Source organism: Salminus brasiliensis, chromosome 8 (assembly GCF_030463535.1).
Source record: "Salminus brasiliensis chromosome 8, fSalBra1.hap2, whole genome shotgun sequence".
Lineage (NCBI taxonomy): Eukaryota > Metazoa > Chordata > Actinopteri > Characiformes > Bryconidae > Salminus > Salminus brasiliensis.
In genome coordinates, this window is record NC_132885.1 from 7,693,194 (window position 1) to 7,704,645 (window position 11,452).

General features: G+C 43.3%; 1 non-coding gene across 1 annotated transcript; it reads right to left on the reverse strand.

Annotated features, from left to right (window-relative positions):
• Positions 1 to 9,769: 9,769 nt before the first annotated feature.
• On the reverse strand, positions 9,770 to 9,933 carry LOC140561518 (U1 spliceosomal RNA). Its single transcript, XR_011980074.1, has one exon. It is a non-coding gene; the product is annotated as a U1 spliceosomal RNA (small nuclear RNA).
• Positions 9,934 to 11,452: the final 1,519 nt, after the last annotated feature.

The window sequence follows — 11,452 nt, forward strand, 5'->3', positions numbered from 1 at the left end:
TTGCACGCTAATTAAAACAAATAATGGGACGTTCCAGGCAAACATTTTGTCGGATCATGTTGGCTTCAAGTTGGAGTGATTTAGCTTGGCAGGACTGCTGCAATTGATTTGGCTTTTATATCACGTCAATGCCAAAGCTCACAGTCTATAGATGTCTATAAATAGTTTCGTTTTTCTGTCATCGATCAAATTTGATGACATGGAAACTGATTATCCTATTTCCCCCAGTAACTTCTTGTTCTCTTAACACTTTTAATTTGTTTCCAAGGTAATAGAGAAATCGTACCAAGTACGGGAGATGAGAAGAGCAGTAGCAAATGTTTCTGAAATGCTGTCTTTGTCTCCTGGACACTGTTCATTAGCTCATCTGGTCAAACTCATCTAAAAAACACAAAACTATCCATTTACCTTGGTAGCTTTTAGATAATTAATACTTCAATGTTTGCCTTACTTCAATGCCTTAATAATTAAATATGTACTATCGAGTAATTGGGTAATTAAAAAAGAATACTTCAACAGCTGCTTTTTCCCAGTCCTGGATTTTGTCCTCACTGGACATTAAAGGCACTGTATATGATTCTGGAGAACGACTGCTGATATTTGAACCCAACTGCAAAACAAGCACACCCCTCCCTTCAGTGCTCCTTCAGAAGCTCCACCCCCCCACCCCCACCCTCAAAATTCTTGACCTACAGCCCTGCGTTAATTTTGGCTGATCAAATTTGTCCTTTTTTCTCCCAGTTAACCCACCTGTTTGTAGCTTCCCCTAGCACTAGCAATGCTCCTGGCACTAAGATACATGTCTCCTCAGATACATGTAAAACAAACCACCACCTCTGTTTAAACTAAGGTTAAACTGTACGTATTTGGCACTGTACAGTGTACAAGAGCAGTGGGCAGCCAACTTCAGCCCGGGGAGCAGAGAGGGCAAAGGGCCTCGCTTAAGGGCCCAACAGTGGCAGCTTGTCGAGCCCGGGAAGTCGACATGTTCTCAAGCTCCAGGTCCCCAGCCCCACCGCACCAGCTGACAGACGCCTGTGCTGGCCAATATCACTTAAGAGTGAGCGCCATCTACCCACTCAGAGAGAGCAGGGCCAATTGCGCTGTCTCGGACACAACTCTGGCTGCTGTGACGTCTGGATGCTTTTATGGTTGTTTTTATGGTAAACCACCTTCCAGATGTCCTCAGGGCATCATGCTTAATGGCTAAGTTCTTCGATAGTCGACCCCCAGCTACTTCATGTTCTCTCCGTTCCTCTTGCTCCTGTCCTCCCCTCAACCCCATCACATTTTTCCAGATTAGAAGAGAACAGTACAAAGGAAGGCGGAGAAAAGCAGTAGCAAATGTTTCTGAAAATGCCGCCTTTGTCTCCTGGAAACTGCTCATTAGCTCATCTGGAGAGGCAGGCGCTGTCACTCTTCCAACACCAAAACGCCACATTTCCTTCAGCTGCTTTTAAATAATAGCACATGTTTTTAAATGCATTCCTTTGTGTGCAACTAAATGTTTCATGGCCCTGATTTTTGATTTTTTTAAGTTTGGCTGATGTCCTGTTTTCCTTCTCCATGGTCAAGCACCTGCCAGATGTCCTCAGGGCATCATGCTTAATGGCTTAGTTCTTCGGTAGTCAACCTCAAATCTGATGACGTAGGAACTGATCACCCTATTTCCACAGTTACGTCTTGTTCTCTCCGTTCCTCCTGTTCATGTCCTCCCATCAACCCTTCCACATTCTTCCAGGGTAGAAGAGCAGCCGTACCAAGGAATGGGGATGACGGGCAGTAGCTTCTGGTAGCAGTTTCTGGAATACTGCTGTTGTCTCCGGGAAACTGAGGCTGAAGACCTGGACCAAAATGCTCTGGTTCATGTCTTTCTTAGCTGCAGACCTCAGGGCTTTCTCTCTTGCGTAACCCTGACTTTCTATGGAAGGGAGTCACAGCTGAAACTGTTGACCATGTAGACTTTAGAAACCGAATACCATGAGCAAGCAGTGCAGGCCAAAATCTCATTTGTAATGGCATGCGCTTCAAAAAAACCCCAAAACATCCGGAACACCGGATTGAATTTCACAGCCATAGTTACCTTTCTTATTTGCCCTTGTGCTGTCGTACATTACAATGCACCTTGAAAAACGAGTCTCCATTCAGAGCCCTGAGGGAGGATTGATCGGTCTTGGGAAGAGGATATAATTATGATTCATACCTGTAATATTACCATGCCCTTTGTTTGAAGGCCAGCGCTCTCTCTTTGGCTGTCAAGCCAGCGCGTCAGCCTGCAAATCAGCCTCGATAATCTCCTGAGTAATGCATTGACGATATAGTTAGGCTTCCTTTTCCGTACTACCTGCAGTGGTACATACCTAATACCCATCTGTTCAATAGTGTTTAAAGCAAGGTCAGAGATGAGATGAGAGAAGTGCTGGCTGACACAATCTGGGTCCACATGGATGTCCTCAGCTGGCCCTCCACAAGCAGGAGAGTTTTTATACAGTGATGGACTCAGCGAAGGAATAAGGCTTCTAATTGTGAGCAATATTTCAAAACTGAAAGATGACTGTATAACAGTTTCTGAGTTTCATTATATAAGCCACACTTTGGGTCATACACTAGATATCTGCAGTCATTTCGTGGTGTCTTATGTAACCTCTTGCAACCCAGTCCAATTTCCTCAATGAAAATATTTACTGTGGATTTCTGCATGAATAGCTTCTAAGATTTGATCACATCTTCATGGTCATCCTGAAAATTAAGTTAAGTAAGTCTTATTCGACATAAAACACCATTACACAAAGTTAATGACCTAGTTTATAACTATTGTATAGCTATTTAGTTTACCTGTTTTTTGGCGTGCCACAGGGCTCTATTTTAGGGCCTATAAAGTGATGTAAATTACAATAGTAATTAAGTTTAGGCTTATGTACAAGGTTTAAAGGGTTGAATGAGTTAAACAGTAGCACCAATAAGACTTAATAAACTAAGGTTTATTATTCTAACCTTGATAAATACTTCTAGTAACATGAAGATGAAGATACAAAAGTATTTGGACACCTGCTCATTCATTGTTTCCTTGGAAATCAAGGGCATTAAAGGAGAGTTATCCTGCTTTTCTTGGAGTACTTGTCTCTACTGTCCAGGTAAGAAGGCTTTCTACTAGACTTTGAAACATTGCTTTGAGGATTTGATTGCATCCAGCGTCAATAGGGTTAGTGAGGTTGGGATGAATTGGATGATCACCACCCCACCTCATCCCCAACTCATCCCAAAAGTAATGGGTATAGCACCACCATCATTCTAGGCTACACAGTTCTTCCACTGCTCCACAGCTCAATGCTGGGGGGCTTTAAACACCTCTGCTAGCCCATGCCTGACATTAGGCAGCACGGTGCCATTAGGTTTATGTTTATCTGCTTCAGAGTGTCCTATTCCATTGGCAGTACTTCTCTACAGGGACTAGACAAGCTGTGTTTGGACATATGTACATCTTTGTCAGCAGTGGGCGCAACATAAAGTAGCTGAATGCATTTATTAGAAGGGGTGTCCACAAATATTTGGACATGTAGTGTGAGCTCACATTTCAGCTTTCCCTGATGAATCCATCAGGGTTTCCCACAACTGTAGCCCAGTACAGTTCTCACTTGACAGATTAATGTAAAAACGAGTCCAATTTTCTTCTTCTAGTGTTGCACATGTGCTTGAACTGAACCTCAATGAAGTGCTTGTTTTCTGTTGTTTTGGGTCTTTCAGTTGATTACACATGACCTACAGCAAAGGCGAAACAGTCCAGGCACTGGGGACCCCAGCCTCTATTTTTTTGCTGGATTTTAGGACAACACACACCTGAGCCGTGTAATCATGGACATCAGAACTGTGATTGACTGGCTCAGGTGTGCTGGGACCTGGAACGGAAGAGAAAAAATTGGATTGGCAGAGGTCCTCAAAGACTGCATTGGCAGACTCGGCCTGGACACCATCACAGGCTTTAATTTGTGTATGGTATGTAAGGACTGTATGCCAGGAACACTAATGTTTGAGTGTTAGGTGGAGTTAAATACCAGATATCTGCAAGATCTCCCCACCCAAGCTAATAATGTATGTATGAAGGAGGACAAAAAAAGAGGCTCAGGAAAAGTAATTTATTCATTAAATAGTAGAAACATAAATGTCACACAGCCATTTAATGTGTACTGTTAGCAACACGGATGCAGTGCACTCTTAGAGAGGCTCTCCTTTTGAGTCTTGGTTCCTCTCTGTGGTTCTTCCTCTTGTTCTTAGAGAGTTTCTGCTTTAGAGCCAGGACTCTTCTTTGTGCTCATGGAGAGTTTCTGTTTTGGTTCCTCTCTGTGGTTCTTTCTCATGTTCCTAGTGTCTCCTTTAGAGTCTTGGTTTCTGTAAGTGGCCTTTCTCCTGTTCTTAGACAGTTTTTTCCTTTTGAGTCTTGGTTTCTCTCGAGTTTGTCATTTTAAATCTTGATTCTTCTTTGTGGTTTTTCCTTATGTTCTTAGAGAGTTTCTGCTTTAGAGCTCTTTGTGCTTTTGGAAAGTTTCTGTTGTGGCTCCTCTGCGTAGTTCTTCCTCATATTCTTCAGGAGTTTCGCGTCTTGGGTCCACTTTGTGGTTCTTCCTTTCTTAAAATCACATATGGGAATGTGGGTTTTCCTGAGTTTGTCATTTCGAGTCCTGGTTCCTCTCGGTGGTTTTTCCTCCTGTTCTTAGACAGTTTTTTCCATTTGAGTGTTGGTTCCTCTCTGTGGTTCTTCCTCTCTCAAAATCACATATGGGAATACATTTATTTGACCATGTACTAGACACAGAACAGAAATTCGACACATGAGACTCGCTGTCATTTTGAAATAGCTCCTTTTGAGGCATTTTTTAATACAGTGATATACGATATTACCGTTATACCGCCCAAGCCTATCTGTTGGCTTTGCTTTTCACTCACTTGCAAATAATGAGTCCCTGTGCGTTACAGCTCTGAGGCCCATTAATCTAAACGACTCCCATTCTGTGACTTTTACATGAACATACAAATTAACTCAGTGACTGGGGAGAAAACACTCTCCTGGGGACCACTCCCATGGAATAAACGTAACAAGCCACGGGGTGTTAGAGTGTCTGACCCAGTTTTGAAATGTCTCCATATCAGAGCCCTACTGCGTTGGTGTATGTGTGCGAGAGGTAACATTACAGTTCAGCACTGTAATCACAGTGCAGACACCGAGGAGAGGCCAACCCTGTGATAGCCATCAGCTCCCTCCCTCAGGACGCTCCGTTGACGTCAGGCGCATTACATTTTCCTCACTTAATCACCTTATTTATATATTTTCTGCATTCTCTCTTGGGGACGGAGAAGGAAAAAAAAAGAAGTAGCAAAGAAAGCTTTCTTGCGCTACTCCTGCTGAGTGAGTGAGAAAGAGAGAGTGGTTTGTTCGGGCTACAGCGCTGACCTCATCCCTCAGTAACTTTATTAAACCTATTTTCCACACGCCCGGCTCCTCATAAACGGCTGCTTTTTATTGTCTCGCTTCGTTTCATTTCGTTTCATTTCTCGCCTCTCGCTTCAACTCCATCGCCCCAACGCTGCACGCTGTCGCCGGGCGCCAACAATAACTCTCACTCCTTAAAGATGAGACTTTATGAGTGTGTGGGCCTCTATGGCCGCACTGCACCAGCGCTGAGTGCTCCCGCTCGCCACCGCCGCCAGCAGTGGAATTCAGAGCTGCTTCTGCGCTGCTGGAGATCAGGCCGTTCTGTAGTGAGCCTAATCTAATCGGGGCCTCCTGTGTGTTATGTAAACTCTGAGATCAGGTTTGTTCAGGTTTTTGAAGTGGGTCAGTGTGGGGCTAGTCTGGGTCAGGGGCCCTCTTCACTCGGATCAATTTGGGTTAATGGAATTCTCTTACGCAGGACACGTCTGCCAGGTGAGGAAACCCGGATGGGGTCAAAATGCCAACCGAAGGTAAACGGCAGGAATGTAAAACATTAAATAAGAGTCATCAGTGGCTGATTGTAAAACAGAAAGCATACTAGTGGAGGCACATGGGCCAGGTTCCAGGTGGGCATGAGTTCTGACTGGGTATATACATGTGTTGTAACTGGGACCCATTGTTGTTCGCTGTGCTTCCCAAATTAGCCCAAAAGCCCTTACAGTTCAGCTTAATCTCACAGTTAGGCCCCAAAATGCAGTGTACAACCCAGATACGGCCCATTCTTAATCCCTCCTGGTCCCAGCACTAACCCCGGTGGGCATCCATATGTGGGGCCAACATGGTTGTAAGGGCTTGAAGGAACACTCCACAGGTAGGCTGCATACCATCAACATATGCTCGCAGGAGGCCTGTGCTCACTTCGCCACAGGAATGAGGAGAATGACAAGAATGATGAGATGTACTGCTAATAGAATAGGACTGTCTGGAGCAGATAAACATGAACCTATTGGCACCATGCTGCCTAATGCCAGGTGTGGGCTAGAGGGGTATAAAGCCCCCCAGCATTGAGCTGTGGAGCAGTGGAAGAACTGTGTACTCTGGAATGATGGATGGTGCCCCATCCAGTACTTTTGGGATGAGTTGGGAAGTTAGTGATGAGGTGGGGTGGTGATCATCCAACATCCTGACCTCAGTAATGCTCTTGTTGCTGAATGCAGTCAAATTTTCACAGGAATCCTAGTAATCCAAAATCTAGTAGAAAGCCTTCTTCCCTGGACAGTAGAGACAGCTACTCCAACAAAAGCAGACTATCAACTCTTTTTAATGCCCTTGAATTTGGAAGAAACAGTGAATCAGCAGGTGTCCCGATACTTTTGTCCATTTAGTGTGTCTGGTTGTTTAGCCAGTATCAGTGAAGCATGAGTGTTACTTTTTAACTACACTCTTAAAAATAAAGGTGCTTGAAATGATGCCATAGAAGAAGCATGACAGTGAAGAACCTTTCGAGTGAAACCTTTATTTAAAAGGTTCTTCACACTCTCTTACAAACCTGGTTCTTTATGGACCCAAAAGTATTGTTTCCAAGCTCAGTGGACCAATTACAGCGTGTTACTTCCACCATCATTCAAAGAACCCCTTTAAGTATTATATACAACCCTTAGAATACTTATGCATTACTAATGCATTGCTTTTGTCTTTTGTAGATTTACATTTATGGCATTTAGATGACGCTCTTATCCAGAGCGACTTACAAAGGGTACTCAAATTACAGAGGTGGGCCAGTGTAGTGTTAGGAGACTTGCCCAAGGACTCTAATTGGAGTAGCACAGCATAGTCACCCAGACCGGGAATCGAACCCCAGTCTCCCACATGGTGTGGTAGCTCACTTTATGATTCTTTATTAAAAGGTATACAGACCCCTGCAGGAGAGGAAGTCTACGAACACGTCTATTTAAGTAAAAACAACCAGTTTTGATTCTGTCGTCCATCAGCAGGCAGCAACACTGGAGACCATATCTAATTCTAACACTATTCAATTTAAGAAATCATCTGCAGCCGATTTCATGTAAATAAATCTGGTACCAGACTTCACACATCCCTTCAAAACCTGCTCGGTGAAGCCTGCAGTTCTGCATGTCTGAAGTCAGTGTGGTGAAACGTGAGCAGTTATGGATTTATTTAACTTTGATTGCTTTGATTGAACCTTTCCAGGCTCTAAAGAACATGGACGGGGGTGTTTAGCTATGTGTGTGTGTGTGTGTGTGTGTGTGTATGTGTGTGTGTGGGCAGGGAGCTGTATCAGAATGCAGGGTGGGATATGGGAATCACTGGGCTTTGAACTGTGGAGGGAATGTTACTGCACTTCCTTTTGTACTCGTCTTTTATCTTTGATCTCTCTCTCTCTCTCACTCTCTTTCTCTCTCTCTCTCTCTCTCTCTCTCTCTCTCTCGTGCTCTCTCTATCTCACTATGTGGTATTGATTAAACACTTCACAGGGCCTCCCCACCCTGTATTGTTTCTTCAGTCCTTTCATGCTTAACAACGATTTACTGTGCTGTGGTGTGTGTATGCGTGTGTGTGTGTGTGTGTGTGTGTGTGTGTGGGTGTGTTTGTTTTAGGTGCATTTTCAGCCATAATTTAAACACCACCTCCTTGTTTCTACATTCACTGTCTGTTCTATCAGCTCTGCTGACCATATAGGAGCACTTTGTAGTTTTTTTTAGTTCCCGACTGTAGTCCCTCTGCATACTCTGTTAGCCTCCTTTCACCCTGTTCTCCAATGCTCAGGACCCCACAGAACATGTTGTATTAGAGTGGTGGATCCTTCTCAGCTGCTGAAGTGTTTAAACACTGTGTCTATTCACTCACTGTCCACTCTATTAGACACTCCTACCTAGTTGGTTTAGCTTGTAGATAAGGTACAGTCAGAGACAGAAGCTCTGTATTGTTGTTTGTTGTATTGTTTGTTGGTGTTGGTCATCCTCTAGACCTTCATCAGTGCTAACAGGATGCTGCCCACAGGACACTGTTGGCTGGATATTTCTGGTTGGTGGACTGTTCTCAGCCTAGCAGTGACCTGGAGGTGTTTAAAAACTCCAGCAGCACTGCTGTGTCTGATTCATTCGTACCACCACCACCACCACCATGTCAGTGTCAGTGCAGGATTGTTGGAGACTTCTTGTGGTCTGCTGTTGGACTAAGCTTTGCTAGGATGTCCTGACCTGGCGGTTGTTGCATGATGATTTAATGATTTAGTGGACAGTGGTTCTGTGATTTTTTTAAAGCCCTTCCCAGACTCCTCTGCATCTACAGCCTTCTTTCTGAAGGCCTCAGAGAGCTCGGTGGATCTGGCCATGGTGATCTTCTTCACCACTCACTTCAACCATCAAGAGCAGACCAGACTAAATGTCCGAGGTTTAAAGACAGACTCCTCCAGAGTCCTTTTTAACCATGTTCTGATCATCTGCAGATGATGTTCTGCACCAGAGTCTAATTTTACACGTTTTTAGTAGTAATAAACATGTACTAAATTGTCCTTACATGAATTAATTAATTTATTTGTTTATTTATTTATTATGTATTAAGTACACAGTTACAGATTAAATGACCAGATATATAAATATATATATTTAAAAATATTTGAACGGGGTGTCCCCCATGTAAATGTTTTCACATATATATAAATATATATATTCAATTCAACAATACAGGGCTTTAGAGTACAACAAAACACTGTTAGGCTACACATGACGTGGTGCTCAATAAATGCAAAACCATACAAATGCAGTAATGTGCATGTGCAAATGTGCATGAAGGTCGGTTGATTTAAGTTCAACAGTGAGTTCAGGAGTGTATGCTGAGGTCCAGTCTGGTGTTGTAAGCAGCATCTCGAATGTAAACAGAGAGTACAATGCAGGGGAATAAGCACTGAATAGCAGCTCACGTTCAGGTAGGGAGAACAGCACACAGCTTATGTCCAGAGAGGAGTTCAGTTGAAGTGCACAGTGCATACAGTCTCTGAGCTAGCGGAGCTCATTGTCGATATAGTGGATAAAAGGTAAAGGTAAAGGTGCACGTATTTGTCACTGAACAGTGTGCACTGTACAGCGAAATGTGTCCTCTGCATTTAACCCATCTGGTAGTGAACATACACTCACACACACGTGTTAGGGGCAGTGAGTACACACACACACCCAGAGCGGTGGGCAGCCAACTTCAGCGCCCGGGAAGCAGAGAGGGTAAAAAGGGCCCAACAGTGGCAGCTTGCCGAGCCCGGGAATCGAACCCACAACCCTGTTATCAATATCCCGGTGCTCTAACCGCTGAGCCACCACTGCCCCAAAAAATAGAGCGCGAACGCAGTCCCCCACTACCAGAAATTATGCAGTCGAGATTCCCACATTTGGGGAATTCGCAGGGATCAGCACAACCGGAGTGCAATGGCTGAGCCTCACCCTGGGTGAACCACCTTCTTGATCATGGTATCTCCCCTGCCAGGTAAGTATGAACAGGAAGGATCAGAGTAGTCTGTGTGTGTGTATATCAAGTGTCAAGTGGGGTTTTATTGTCATTTAAACTACATACAGAGTACACAGTGAAACGAAACAACGTTCCTCTAGGATCATGGTGCAACACAGACACAAAGTACAGACAGCGAATAATAAATAATTGGGGGTAGTGTGCAAATTATGCAGCGTGCAATAAATATTGAGTCCAGTGAGGTAGTAAAGTTATTAGTGCAAAATGCTTCCTATATTGTCTGGGGTAAATGGTTGGTGAATGTGAGAGAGAGAGAGAGAGAGAGTGTGTGTGTGTGTGAGTGTGTGTGTGTGTGAGTGTGCATGGAACAGAAAAAAACATCAGTTCAGTCTCTGTAGTTGAGTTGAGAGGTCTGATGGCTTGGGGGAAGAAGCTATTGCAGAGTCTGGTCGTGTTGGACCGGATGCTGCGGTACCTTCTTCCTGATGGCAGGAGGGAGAACAGTCTGTGTGAAGGGTGGGTGGAGTCATCCACAATGCTGGTTGCTTTGCAGATGCAGCGGGCAGTGTAAATGTCCATGACGGAGGGCAGAGAGACTCAGATGAACTTCTCAGCTGTCCTCACATATAAATTGAAATCTGGTTGATATAAATATGTTGATATATAAATAGTTCTACATTCCACAGCAGTTACTCTTTCTATTATCTGACAATCTCTTGATTAATAAACCAATAGAAATTCTCCAAAATGACTTTATATCAATAACCATTTTCCTGTAATGTTACTGCTGTGTATTTTTTTGACTGTGTGGATAATGTATAAGTATATATGGCAAACACATGTATCTAAATAGTAAATAAATAAAGTATATATAAATAAAGTAATAATATATATAATGCATTTGGGAAGTCTTCAAAGCCTTTCATCTTTTGTTTTACATTTTGTTCTACATGTTGCTGCCTTGTGCTAAAATAAAAAATCCCCATCATACTGCACTCAATATCCCATAATAAGAAAGTTTTATTAAAAAATATAAACTATTAAAAATAAAAACTAAAATACTGCGGGGACATAAGTGTTCAGACCCTTTACTCAGTACTTAGTTGAAGCACCTTTGGTAGTGATTTCAGCCTCCAGTTTCCAGGTGTGCGCACCGTCGGTGGACAGTGATTCTCAGGCCTCTCCAGAGCTGACCGTGCATAAGAGAAATGTGTTTTATTGGACGGTGATAATCTACAGATCATATTATGGTGACAACATTATATAATATCACTCCATGTCCCGACATTGTAGAAAAAACTAACCTGTGTGTGCTGTAAGTGCGAGAGTGTGTGTGTGTGTTTTGTGTGTCTGTGGTCTGGCTGACGTAAATCCAACACAACTGTTTTGTTTTTGTGGTTTGAAATTTAACTATGAGAGCTAAGAAATATATGCATTTTGTGTGTGAGTGTGTGTGTGTGTGTGCTTTCTACAATAATATGGGCTTTAAAATATCCATCATTCCACTTACAATGATATTCCCTGATGCCTGTGCGAGTCTATCTC